The following is a 13,744-nucleotide window of genomic DNA, read 5'->3' as shown; positions in this document are numbered from 1 at the left end:
TCTGATTGTTTGTGGTCTGATGGTCTGATGGTCTGGTGGTCTGGTGGTTTGTAGTCTGATTGTTTGTGGTCTGATGGTCTGATGTTTTGTAGTCTGATGGTACGATGGTCTGATGTGGTCTGACAGTATGATGGTCTAATGGTCTGATGGTCTGGTGGTCTGATGGTCTGATGGTCTGGTGGTTTGATAGTCTAATGATCTGGTGGTTTGTGGTCTGATGATCTGATGGTCTGCTGGTTTGTGGTCTGATGGTCTTGCGGTTTGTGGTCTGATGGTCTGGCGGTTTGTAGTCTGATGGGGTTGTGGTCTGGTGGTATGTAGTCTGATGGTTTGTAGTCTGATGGTTTGTGGTCTGATGGTCTGATGATATGATGGTCTGTGGTCTGATGGTCTAAGTGGTCTGGTGGTCTGTGGTCTGGTGATTTGTAGTCTGATGGTTTGATTGTTTGTTGTCTGATGGTCTGATTGTTTGTGGTCTGGTGGTTTTTAGTCTGTGGTCTAGTGGTCTGTGGTCTGGTGGTTTGATGGTCTAATGATCTGGTGGTTTGTGGTCTGATGATCTGATGGTCTGCTGGTCTGTGGTCTGATGGTCTAGTGGTTTGTAGTCTGATGGTCTGTGGTCTGGTGGTTTGTAGTCTGATGGTCTGATGGTCTGGTGGTTTGTAGTCTGATGGTCTGATGGTCTGATGGTCTGTGGTCTGATGGGGCCTTCTAGGTTAAGGGCCACAGGTAGGCAGTGTTTGTCTTGTCATATGCCGATGGTTTCTTGGCCTGGTCATCTGATGGTCTGATGGTCTGGGTGGTCTAATGGTCTAATGGTCTAATGGTCTGCTGGTCTTGTGGTCTCGTGGTCTGGTGGTCTGGTGGTCTAGTGGTCTAGTGATCTGGTGTTCTGATGGTCTGATGGTCTAATGGTCTGTTGGTCTGATGGTCTGATGGTCTGGTGGTCTGTTGGTCTGATGGTCTGGTGGTCTGGTGGTCTGAGATGGAGTCAGATTCAAAGTATCAGTACTTTTTTTTCATGTTACCTCTGCTTCATGATTGAACATTTACTGCAGCCTCTGAGAGTTGCAGTTAGACCAACAGCAGGTGGCTCAATTAGTCAATTTATTCATTAATTGATTAAAATGAAAATGAAAATAAAAGTATTGATCAATAAAACAGAGTGTGAATCTTTTCCAGTTTGTTTCAGGTTCCAGTTTCTCACATGTTTTGATCTGATATGAAAAAGTCTGTTAACATAGAACATACAACATGCACCATAGAAAATAGAATGTACAACATAGAATGTACAACATACAACATGCATACAACGTACAATATACATACAATATAAACCATACACCATACATCATAGAACACAGAACACAGAACAAACAACATACAACATACAACATACAACAGAACATACAACATCCATAGAACAGAGCATAAAACATACAACATACATACAACATAAAACATACACCATACATCATAGAACACGGAACAAAGAACATACAATATACAACAGAACATACAACATAGAACAGAACATACAACATACAACATAGAAAGAACATACAACATAAAATATACAACATACAACATAAAAAGACACCACACAACATACAACATACACCATGTAACATACAACATACATACACCTCCATCATAGACCATACAACATACAATAGTTACAGGTACCTTTACTGTGGCATTTTTACTGTGTGTACTTGTAGTGGTACTGCAGTACTGTGATATTTGTACTGTGTGCACTTGTGGTGGTACTGCAGTACTGTGTTATTTGTACTGTGTGTACTTGTAGAGAAATTAATCATTACTGCAGCCTTATCACTGACATGCACGCATGCTCACATGCACGCAAGCACACAGTCTCCCTGTTAGATTTCTTTCTTTGGTTTGTTTATATTGTGTTACTCTGTGTGTTGTGTGTGTTGTGTGTTGTGTTATTCTGTGTGTTGTGTGTGTGTCGTGTGTTGTGTATGTTGTGTTACTGTGTGTGTTGTGGTGTTTATCTGTCCGCCCACACTTGGTGGCTCTGTCCAGCTCGGTCACCTTCAGCCTGACAAACTGCCTCATCAGATGCTGCATGTTAAGCAGCTGGTGCTCATTAAAGCCACATTGTGAGCTGGACCAGGTCTGAGTGTTGGCAGCTGAGCCGTCTGGCAGACTCCCATCATACACAGCAACAATGCTCTGACCTACTACACACTCTCTGCCAGCGAAGCCTCAGATCGATACATCAAGAGAAATCTGATACCACAACCATCTGAGGGCAGGACCACCTGAGACCAGAAACATCTGAGGCCACAAGTATCTGAGAGCAGGACCACCTGAGACCACAACCATCTGAGAGCAGGACCACCTGAGACCAGAAACATCTGTGACCACAACCATCTGCGACCAGGGCCAATTGAGACTAGAAACATCATCGTCATCATTGTCATCTAGTGATATATAGATGTAATATACAGTGAAGAAAAAACACCGCTCACCAGATCTAGAGTTAACTGCCTCAGATGCGGGTCATTCTACCTGCTCCTGTTGTTATTGCCGTGGCTGTGAACATCCACCTGGTGCTAACGTCAAGAGAGCACTGAACATCCTGCTGGGGACTTTAACCATGCAAATCTAAAAACTGTCCTCCCTAAATTCTACCAGCATGTTACGTGTCCAACAAGCAGTCAAGATACACTGGACCATGTACACAGCAACATCAGGGAAGGATACAAAGTCTCCACTCATCCTCACTTAGGCCAGTCTGATCACTTATCCTTCTTTCTCATCCCGGCATACAGACAGTGAGAGGGAGCCCCAGCGTGTCTGGCAGAGTATTCAGCATCTCACAAACTACAAATTGCAGCAAGGATCCAGCTACCAGCACACACAGTGACCTGCTTGCTGAAGAACTCAACCACTTCTTAGACTGGGCCTGCACCACTAGCAGCCACTAATGACCTGGCACTTACTGTTAGCACAGAGGATGTCAGGACAGTGCTCTACACGACTGTACACCAACCCACATCATAAACACAATCGTTAAGTTTGTGGACGACATAACTGTGGTGGGACTAATACAAAATAACAAGGAGTCTGCCCACAGGAATGAAGTCCAAAAACTGACTGCATGGTGCCACGTTTACAACTTGGTACTCAACTCCTCCAAAATAAAAGAACTCCTCTATACGTCAAAGGAGACATAGTGAAGAGAGTCAGTAACTTCAAATGCCTGGGCACAGATATCTCTCAGGACTTTACATGGACTGTACACACCACCTCTCTTCAGGAGGGTGAAGCTGTCCCAGCAGCTGCTGCTGTCCCTTTACATATGTTCTGCTGAAAGTCTCCTCGCTCATGACATCCTGGTGCGGTTCACAAGCTGCACTGTGGCACTACAGAGAGTCATTAAATCAGCACAGGACATCACAAACACATACCTGCCCTCTCTCACTGACATATACAAAGCCTGATGCCTCCGTCAGGCCACCAACACAATCCAAGACTCCTCCCACCCAGGTACCAGGTAACCACCTGTTCACTCTGCTGCAGACTCCTGAACAGTTTTTATCCATGTGCCATAGATAACTGAATTCTCGCTAAAACTGTAACCTGAGCATGGGGCTGTACAACATCACTTCTGAGTGCAATAATATCCTGCTGGATCTGTGCAATACACTATGCAAAATCTGTAATACTGCTGCTACTAATTACTTATTATATGTGTGAGTTGTTGGGTGGATTGTTTGGTCTTTTTTCATCTTGAAATATTTTCTTTATCCCTCTTGTACCACTGAGTGGAGTTTGCACTTAAATTTCATTGAACAGTGTTCAGTGACAATAAAAGCATTCTGATCCTGATCCCGATCCTGATCCTGATCCTGATCCTGAGTCTGATCCCGATTCTGATCCTGATTCTGAGTCTGAGTCTGAGTCTGAGTCTGATCCTGATTCTGAGTCTAATCCTGATTCTAATCTGGATACTGTCTGATTCTGAGTCAGATTCAGATTCTGAGTCTGATCCTGATTCTGAGTCTGATCCTGATTCGGAGTCTGATATACAGTGATACATAGACATAACTTTTCATTCCAACACTTCACATACAGCTCTTGAAAAAACCAGGCCACTGCAATTTCTTCTGAAATCAGCATCTCTACATGTATGACAGGCATTCCATTCCAGTGTCTGTTGAATTCCAACACAAGCACCTTCCAAAACACCTTATTCTACTTAATGAGGTACTGATTAGGTGATCACCTGAACCAAATCTTATTTAACGAGGAAAAGTATAAAAACCACTGCTGTGGTCATCACATCCTCTTGCAAAAGGACCAGCTGGATGGCAAAAACAGTGCTAGTAGTACCTCAAAAGTAATTGGAATCAAAAAATAACTATTGACCATGCCAAAAGAGTTGAAAAGAAAAGTTCTGAGTGAGGAAAAGAAGGGTTCAATTCTGGCTTTACTGGCAGCGGAATACAGTGAGCGTCAGTTTGCTTTCACCCTTAAAATTTCTAAGAGGGCAGTTCATCAGAACAAGGTCAGGCAGCAGACATTGGGGACAACAAAGCTACAGACCGGCAGAGGGCAAAAACGACTCTCCACTGAGTGGGATGACCGTCAACTGATTCAAATGTCACTCACCAACCATAGGATGACATCAAGTGACCTACAAAAAGAATGGCAAATGGCAGCTGGGGTGAAGTGCACGGCGAGAACAGTTCAAAACAGGCTCCTGGGGGCAGGGCTCAAGTCGTGTAAAGCTAAAAAAAAAAGCTAAAAAAACAGCCCTTCATAAGATGAGTCTTGTTTTCAGCTTTGCCCAACACCTGGTTGTCTAATGGTTAGACGGAGACCTAGAGAGGCCTACAAGCCACAGTGTCTTGCACAATTTGGTGGAGGATCAGTGACAATCTGGGGGTGCTTCAGCAAGGCTGGAATCAGGCAAATTCGTCTTTGCAAAGGACACATGAATCAAGCCACGTACAAGGTTATCCTTAAAGAAAAATTGCTTCCTTCTGCTCTGACAATGTTCCCCAACTCTGAGGATTAGTTTTTCCAGCAGGACAATGCTCCATGCCACACAGCTAGGTCAATCAAGGTGTGGATGAACAACCACCAGATTAAGACCCTGTCATGGCCAGCCCAATCTCCAGACCTAAACCCCATTGAAAACCTCTGGAATGTGATCAAGAGGAAGATGGATGGTCACAAGCCATCAAACATAGCTGAGCTGCTGGGATTTTTGCGCCAGGAGTGCCATAAAGTCACCCAACAGCAATGTGAAAGACTGGTGGAGAGCATAATTTTAAAGCTGTGATTGAAAATCAGGGTTATTCCACCAAATATAGATTTCTGAACTCTTCCTAATTAAAAACACTGCATCTTTTTTATTATTTTGACCATTTGTCATTTTCTGCAAATAAATGCTCTAAATGACAATATTTTCATTTTTAATTTGGGAGAAATGTTGTCAGTAGTTTATAGGATAAAACAAAAATGTTCATTTTACTCAAACACATACCTATAAATAGTAAAATCAGAGAAACTGATAATTTTGCAGTGGTCTCTTAATTTTTTCCAGAGCTGTATATCTAAATGTATCAGCATCTGTTACCTTGATATATCAGCCTATCAATGACATTAATTATTAATGACTCTAATTATTAATAACATGGTACAAAGGGTAAAAAAGTTCAGGTGAAACCCAATTCTCCTGTAGATGTGATAAATGTGGACTTTTCACTCTTTGAAAGGTAATGAAACACTTCCTCCAGGTTGATGACTGACAAACACTCTGTCTGTACAGACTGTGTCAGTACACCCTCTGATCGTCACCATTAGAACACTGTTTTGCAGGAAGTAGGACTGTACATTGCTGTCAGGGTGCAGGGAGACAGACTGGTTGGTCAGGGCTTTATCCTACTGCAAGACTAATACAGTCTCCAGACCTGAACCCCATGGAGCTGGTCTGGGATGAAGGTCAGAGTTCAGCTGCTGGTGGGCTAGACCCATAGATTCAGTGACTCCTCATTGTTGATTTGACAACATCTGACAATCAATAATCTTCACTCAAGGTCCACCTACTAGCTTTCTTACAGCTTTTAGCCAGTCTTCAGCAGCAGCTTCAGTCGTCAGGAATCAGCTGTCATGTTCAAAGATCAGCTGTTCTGACCCCCAGACCTGACAGAGTTCTTCAGGTGGTCTGGATTTGGAGAAGCAGGTCCACATCTGGGAGTCCTGCAGCCAGCACTGCTGGGAAAGCAACAGCGACAGTGATCAGATCAACCTGAAGTCAAGATGAATTAATTTCACACTTGTTGTGGTTTTGACCTGTGATGGACAGCTGCTGAAATCAACAGGTGACATCATCGTTTCCAGATGACATCATAGTTTCCAGGAAACATAGAAAATGAGCAGGAAATAACATCAAAGACAGCTTCATTGGGAGGAAACAAACAACATCAACATGTTTTCAACACTGACTCATGAACCTCAGCAGTTTCAGGAGACGTCAACCTGTCACTCTGCAGGAATATCCCATCGGATACTGGACGACTGCCAGGGGGCCCCCAGGGTCCCTGGGACCACAGCCAACCCAGGGGCTAGAGTGACAGGCTCCTGGCAGCTTGTCTCTCATAGAGACGAAGGAGGACACAGACTTTCAGCCGGAGCTGAAGGATGAGGATTTAATTACACCTCTGTCCATTCATCTGTCCATCCACGCTCTGAACACACACACACACGGAACACACACACTGGTCTGTCAGCAGCAGTTTCCCACACCTCAGTCACCTTGTTTTGTTTTTACAGGCTGTGGGTTGTCATGGTAACAAACACATTGTCCAGGTCACTGCTGATGCTTCAGACATGTCAGCTGCCCCCTTCTGTCTCAGACTCCAGCTTCCAGACTGAACAGTGACTGAGCTCTGGGTCCATCTACATGTTAAAACCCTCTGAGCCTGTCTCAGTCTGTGGTCTCAGTCTGAGTCTTGACTCTCAGTCTCAGTGTCTGGTTTCAGTCTCAGTGTGCGGTCTCAGTGTCAATTTCACTCTCTGGTCTAAGTCTCAGGTCTCAGTCTCAGTGTGTGGTTTTAGTCTGTGGTCTCAGTCCCAGTCTCTGTCTGTGGTCAGTCTAAGGTCTCAAGTCTTGTCTCAGTTTCAGTCTCAGTCTCAGGTCTAAGGTCTCAAGTCTTGTCTCAGTCTCAGTCTCAGGTCTCAGTCTCAATCTGTGGTCTGAGTCGGTGGTCAGTCTTGAGCCCCCCCCACCCCCCCACCCCCCCCCACACACTTTCAACTACACAACAGTTTGAGCTGATTGATTAGTTTATTGTTCAGGTGATCAGCTTTGATCAACATTTTTGTTAATTAATCAGTCATGTGATAAAAAAGACAGAGACAGAGTTTCAACAACCTGCAGCAGATTTAATACAGAACATCTGGATCAGATTGTCCCATTACAAAGAACAAGACAACAACGATTATGTCACAGAGCGTCCTTCTTCCCATCAGCCCCAGTGACGGTGTCAGTAGCATGTCTCATTGATTCCACTTTGTCTGATGTAACGAGCCAATTTAATAAGATCCTGATCGCTGTAGATCAGCTTCAGGTATCGAGCCTTCAGAACTGATTAAGCAAACAGCACCTGAGGAGGGAGGAAGAGGAGGGAGAGCATGAAAGGAGGAGGAGAAGAGAGAGGGAGAAGGTGGAGGAGGAGAAAAAAGAGGAAGAGGGAGAGGAGGAGAGAGGAAGAGGAGGAGGGAGCAGGAGGGAGAGGAGAAGGAGGAGGAGGAGGAGAGAGAGGAGAGGAAGAGGAGACAACAGAAAAAATGAAACTCATGACAGAGCCTCATCAAAGCCTCATCAGAAGACTCATTACAGGCAACGCCAATGTTATGAAATGGTGTTCACTGCTAAGTAGCTCGTGATTGCTTGTTTGCGTAAAAACATAACAATACAACACTAGATACAGTTTTGCTGCTCATTTTTAATAATAATAATTTTAATTAATAATAACAGGAATAGTGTTCTTAAACAAAGAAATAAAAGTTTTATTTCAGTTTAAACTTTTAAACACACACACATACACACACACACACCAGGTGAGGTGCACCTGCTGCAGCCTGCAGTGCCCTCCCTCCCGCTGTAATGCAGAGGTTTCAGCTGACGTGGTGCTGATGCTGCAGAGCTGGACTCTGTGTCAGCAGGTTTCACTGTTCAGAAGTCACACCATTGATCAGGTAACACAGACACACAACAACACACAGACACACAACAACAACAACACACAGGCACACAAAGACACACAACAACACAAAGATACGCACACACATACAGAAACAGACACACACAGTTAGACAGAGGCGACCCTGGTGTGATGTCGCCCTCTCGTGGCTCAAAGATGTCACTGCCTTCACACTTCATCAGCTGTATATTATTGTTCAATAATAGGTGAAAGGCCAATAAGAAACTGCTGTTCAACATGTGGAGACCAGATACTTCCAGTTGTGTAATTTAACCAGGTGTAACCAGGTGGTCAGCTGATGACGTCTGCTGCCTCAGGATCTACACTGAAGACGTGTTTGAGAAGGTCCTCAGACCAGAACCTGGACTTATCCTACGTCCACTGACAGAGCCAGAGCCTGGAGGAAACTTCATCCTGAGGATTAATCAACTACTCAATAAAAATCAACTATTCAATAAAACAGTTGACAGATTAATCAATAGACCAACAGATGTCTCACTGATGACAACAGAGTCATCTACAGAGTAACTGTTAGCTGCATAATAACATCACACAGACACATAATAATAATATAATGATAATAATGATGATGATGATGATGATGATGATGTGTGTATATGTGTGTGCATGTGTGGTGAGGGGACCGGATCCATATTGTGAACTGAGGTTTTACAGTGTTGTGGATCAGGGTCTTACCTGGCTTGATGGCCTGCTGAGTGATGAAGGTTTAAGAGCTCTGGCCTCTGAGTTCGGAGGACAACCAGAGTCCAGAATCTCTGCAGGGACACAAACTGAGACCCACATAATCTAGGCCTGCAGCTCAGATGGCTCCTGTCTGCTCTGTATTTTCTTTAGGTTTTGATTTTCTCATTCAATGCTTACAAAAATCAAAACCTAAAAAAACAACAGAGCAGCAGAACAGCTAGATCCAGATGTGACAGGCGTCACTTCCTGTTGGGGTTCAGCTGTGACGACAGAAGACAACAGCAGCTCATAGACGAGGACAAAGTTGTTTTTGACATTCTCCTCACTGATCTTCAGTGAATCAGTACGCCGTTGTCACGTCACACATCCTGTAGAGGAACTCAGCACCATGGCACTGTTGACATTCTGCTTGATGGCGATCTCCAGCCAGATGTGGGAGGGTTTGACATGAAAGAAGCTGGTCTGAGCGAAGTTGGTGACTGAGGTCGGACCTGCTGCCAGGCGTCCGCCAAGTTTCTCCTGGAGGTGGGAGACCGCAGTGAACCAGAAGCTTCTGGAAACTGACACCATGTCTGACAGTTTCATAAGTCAAATGACCCGTCGTCATGATGATGAGGTTTGTTTCTGTCCTGGTACAGAGTCTGTACTGACAAGGTTTCAGGTGTATTTAGCCGTGCCCCCTGTCCACACAAGTTGACAGGATTGGTTCCTTAGGTTGTATGACATATGAATCCCTGGCTGTCTGAATCTGTTTTTATGAGACTGTCATTGGTTCACTGCAGTTCAAGGTGGAAACACTCAGTCATGGTGTTGACTGATTATTTCACTCATCATATGTCTTTATTATAGAAAAACATCATGTGGACGTTAATGAGGTGAAACACCTGATCTTTATCAGAGACCTGAGGCCCTGTCCAGACTGAAGTCAGCATCATCAATCACAATCTCTCTCTCTCTCTCTCTCTCTCTCTCTCTCTCTCTCTCTCTCTCTCTCTCTCTCTCTCTCTCTCTCTCTCTCTCTCTCTCTCTCACACACACACACACACACACACACATTCTGAGCTGATAATAAATAATGAAGCTGATTATTGTGACAGATGTTATTTGTGATGAGTCATGATTTTTTAATTTTATTGTCATTGTCAAAGAGCATAAAGATGATGATAATGATTATGTGTTTTTTTTATTGGGACCTGGAGTCCACCACAGTGATGATAAACTCAGACTCCTGTGATCTGGAATTGAACTGGACCATGTTGTGATTTTGATCATTTCTGATTAGTTGTTGTGTCCTGGCTCTGACTGAGCCCTGGATGTGACTGAGTTCTAGATCTGCTGAGACCAGAACAAAGACCAGTCAATCTCTGTCCTATAAATCCAGTCCCAGCTCCCACCATCCTCAGCCATGCTATCAGTGCAGAATGTGATGACCTCATCACTCTGAGGTTTCTCTGAGTGTTGCAGAGCTCACCACTATGCTGCTGTTGCCTAGCAACAGACTTCCTGCATCACAGTGCAGCGACAATGAGACTGAGGCTGCAGAACATTCAGCTCTGCTCATCCACAGACCAACAGACAGAGAGGTTCAGACGCTGCTAATGTCTGTGGTCGGTCCAAGTATACACACACAGGATGACAGGATCTGGATCAGGATCTGGATCAGCTCTTCACTGATCAGTGTACATGGATTCTGTATCACTGCTAACAGCTGTTGTGTTGACTTGTTGATGTAATTTCAGACATGACATATCAGCTGACCTGGTTCAGTGAGAACAATAATAATCCATCTGTCAATCACACTGACCCAGACCTGCACAGACACACACCTGTAATGCTTTTCTGATGTTCACACACACACACAGACACACACCAGGAGAAATGTCTAATGTCTGTGTTTGACTTTTAATTATTAACTGCTCTACATTCAATGATTAATCAATATTGTTAATTGAACATAATGTTACATATATGTTGTCTGTCTGTTTCTACAGCCTGTATTCACACAGGAAGCTCAACTGAGAACCGTTCTATGAAGAATGTCCTGTTCACAGCTCCACACACTGACACCTGAACACCTGAGCAGCTGATCACCCCACCCTCTGCTCACACACCCACTCAAAGTATGTTTGATTGACAGGTGTTTCAGCCTATCACATGCAGCAGGTGGTCTCTGCCTCCTCCTCTCCTCAGCTCCGCCCAGGCTCTGACATCGTCACCTCCACTGATGATGATGATGATGATGATGATGATGAGCAGTGACAGAGCAGCCTCAGGACAGACCAGAGGCTTCAGTGACTCAGTGTCAGGAAGTGATGACACAGTCTGACCACAGCTAGATGTTAGCATGCTAACTCCAGTAGAAGAAGTGACACAGACCAGACTTTACACTGGTGTTTGTCTCCACCTCTGGAGACAGATGTTGGTCAGTAAAGGATGGAGGTTGATTTGTTTCTTCTAGATTGGCAAGTAAACAGCTGCTAATGCTAACACTAGCTATGTAACAAAAACTAACAAACAGCTTCTCTGAAAATGTCCTGTGAATGAGTTTAGTGTCCAGCTCATGGGCACTGCAGCAGGACTCACCTGATGTCGACACCCTGGAGATCAGCTCCTCCCCCTGCTGGCTGTAGAAGAACACTCTTCCAATCATGGCCGCCGGCGTCAGTTACTCAGAGATGATCATGATGAGTCTCTACACAGAGGAAGAGGAGGGTCACTACCACAGACAGGCAGACAAACAGGAGATCCCTGTGGATGTGATACAGTGATCATCACATTAACAATGTCACTGACATGACTCATGACATCAGTCAGAACTGAGACCCTGAACACTGTGGTTTAATCCTTCAGAAACAACATGAAGGCAACTCATTCCTCCACTAAAGTCATTCATATTTCTTCTCTCCTGTCACAGCAGGCCCTGTGAATACAGGACTCTGTGTTGACATGAACATTAAACACAAATGAACATTTAATATATCCTGGATCAGCTGTTCATTCTCAGGTTTATACATAGGTACGACACTGACAGACGGCTCAGCCATAATTCAAATTACATCTTATAGAATCAGTCAAAAATAATGAGGTTCCTAAACTAGAGCTGGTGATGACCGACGTCAGAACTGTGACTTTCCAATGTACTTATATGTTTTAATTCAACCATAGTTTCTGTTCTTCCACAGACTGTGTTTATATGTGATGTTATATAAAGGAAAACACCTTGTGTCGTGGTGTTGAATGATAACAGTCGTGTCTGTGATAATAATCGTCCCTTTCACATTACAGCTGGCAGTTAGCATATTAGCTTAGCTGCTCCCTCTGTATCCCAGTCATAGAAGTATTAAATATAATATTAAATATAAGTGTGAAAACTATCATTACTCTTCTGCGGTGGTAACGTGGTTAGCTCGCAGGTCCCCGTTAACGAGTGTGTTTGACGGAACACAATCCAAACTCCATTTAAAAATCTGACATTTTAATAGGCTTCATTTGATTTGACACATCTACTCCCATAACGTGTTCGGACATGATGGCAGCCGGTACCGGAGGCTCTGACGGTACTGTCGGCAGGCTGGGAAAGAAACATGCAGCATGTTTCACGGAATATTTCATCTTTTAACGGTAGGACCGAACCACACTGACACACTGGCTGGAGCTACCGCCCAGTCACCTACGTTGGGATGCAGCTAAAGATAACGTTTTTCATCGACAACCGGGGTATTAAAACGGCAAAAAGTCCCGGTGTTACTTCGTACAGTTACCGGTTATTTATGCCGAACTGAAGGGTGACTGACTGACTAATAACCGATATTAAAGCACGACTTACTCAGAAAGCTCCGGTACCGATGATCAAAAAATAACTGAAAATCATCACACTAGCAGCACCTGCTAACGTTACCGTTGCAGAGACGGTGACGACTCTGCCGCTGCTGCAGTGCAGACAGACTGTCAGACAGACGGACGGACGGAGAGACAGGGGACGGTCGGTGGATCTGTCGGTCCCCGTGTCCTCCCCGGTCCCCAGAGGCCGCCGTGTCCCCGGGCTGCCACATACAGAACCGCTCTAGCCCCGTCATCCCTCCATCAGGACATCTGACCGTGAACACCGGACTCTCCCGTCTCCTCCGGTCGGAGGCAAGATGTCGGCGGCGGAGCAGACTGTCAGCTGACTGAGCCCGGTCCGGCTGCGTCCCGTACAGAACTACCACCCTCCTCCTCCCAATCTCCTCCCGCTACATCAAAATCCGTTCTGCATCAGCACTGATTTTTGTTTAAAAGGCTCAAAACGACGTCGGTGTGGTGGTTCTCTCACCGACAGGACCCGGCCCGGTGGTCTCTGCTGTGGCCGCGGGCTGAGACCAAGGTGGTAGGTATGTGGATTGGGACGCAGCCCTCCTCCCTCAGGACTGATCATCACTCAGCAGGCCTCGCAGATCTCTGGGTCACCGGGAACAGGATCCTCAGTCCATGTTTCCACTGCTGGATGTGGTCTAGGCGGCGCCCTGTAGGACAGAACTTAAAATCTCTGGACTCTGTGTGGAGGACATTTTCTGTGATAAATATTTAACAGTGGTCCACTTCTAAAAGTCTGCGACCAGGGCTGGATTACCAAGTACAACATCAACTCTAACAGGTCCTCCATCCTCCATCTTGTAGTTTCAAGACCTTCTTTATTTTTGGTTTTATGTTGCATATCCCTAAAAGAATGTTTAATAATCAGACAGGACAGAGAGCTGGGGCCTGTAAACCCTGTACACACTGAGCACAGTCTGGTGTCACAGGAAACTGAAACG

General features: G+C 44.8%; 1 long non-coding RNA gene across 5 annotated transcripts; it reads right to left on the bottom strand.

Annotated features, from left to right (window-relative positions):
* Nucleotides 1–7,404: 7,404 nt before the first annotated feature.
* On the bottom strand, nucleotides 7,405–13,393 carry LOC139632170 (uncharacterized). 5 transcript variants are annotated; one of them, XR_011693512.1, is made up of 4 exons: nucleotides 12,778–13,393; nucleotides 11,535–11,699; nucleotides 8,101–9,470; nucleotides 7,405–7,646 (listed from the first exon to the last, which is right to left on the bottom strand). It is a non-coding gene; the product is annotated as an uncharacterized lncRNA (long non-coding RNA). The 5 variants fall into 5 exon arrangements; XR_011693510.1 differs by having other exon boundaries at nucleotides 11,535–11,643; nucleotides 12,778–13,392; XR_011693509.1 differs by having other exon boundaries at nucleotides 11,535–11,643; nucleotides 12,837–13,391.
* Between the last annotated feature and the right edge of the window lie 351 nt (nucleotides 13,394–13,744).

Source organism: Trachinotus anak, unplaced genomic scaffold, assembly GCF_046630095.1.
Source record: "Trachinotus anak isolate AG129_WGS33_773 ecotype Australia unplaced genomic scaffold, CSIRO_AGI_Tana_v1 ptg000014l, whole genome shotgun sequence".
Lineage (NCBI taxonomy): Eukaryota > Metazoa > Chordata > Actinopteri > Carangiformes > Carangidae > Trachinotus > Trachinotus anak.
The sequence above is the reverse complement of the archived record's forward strand: the minus strand, read 5'-3'. Positions and strand labels throughout refer to the sequence as shown.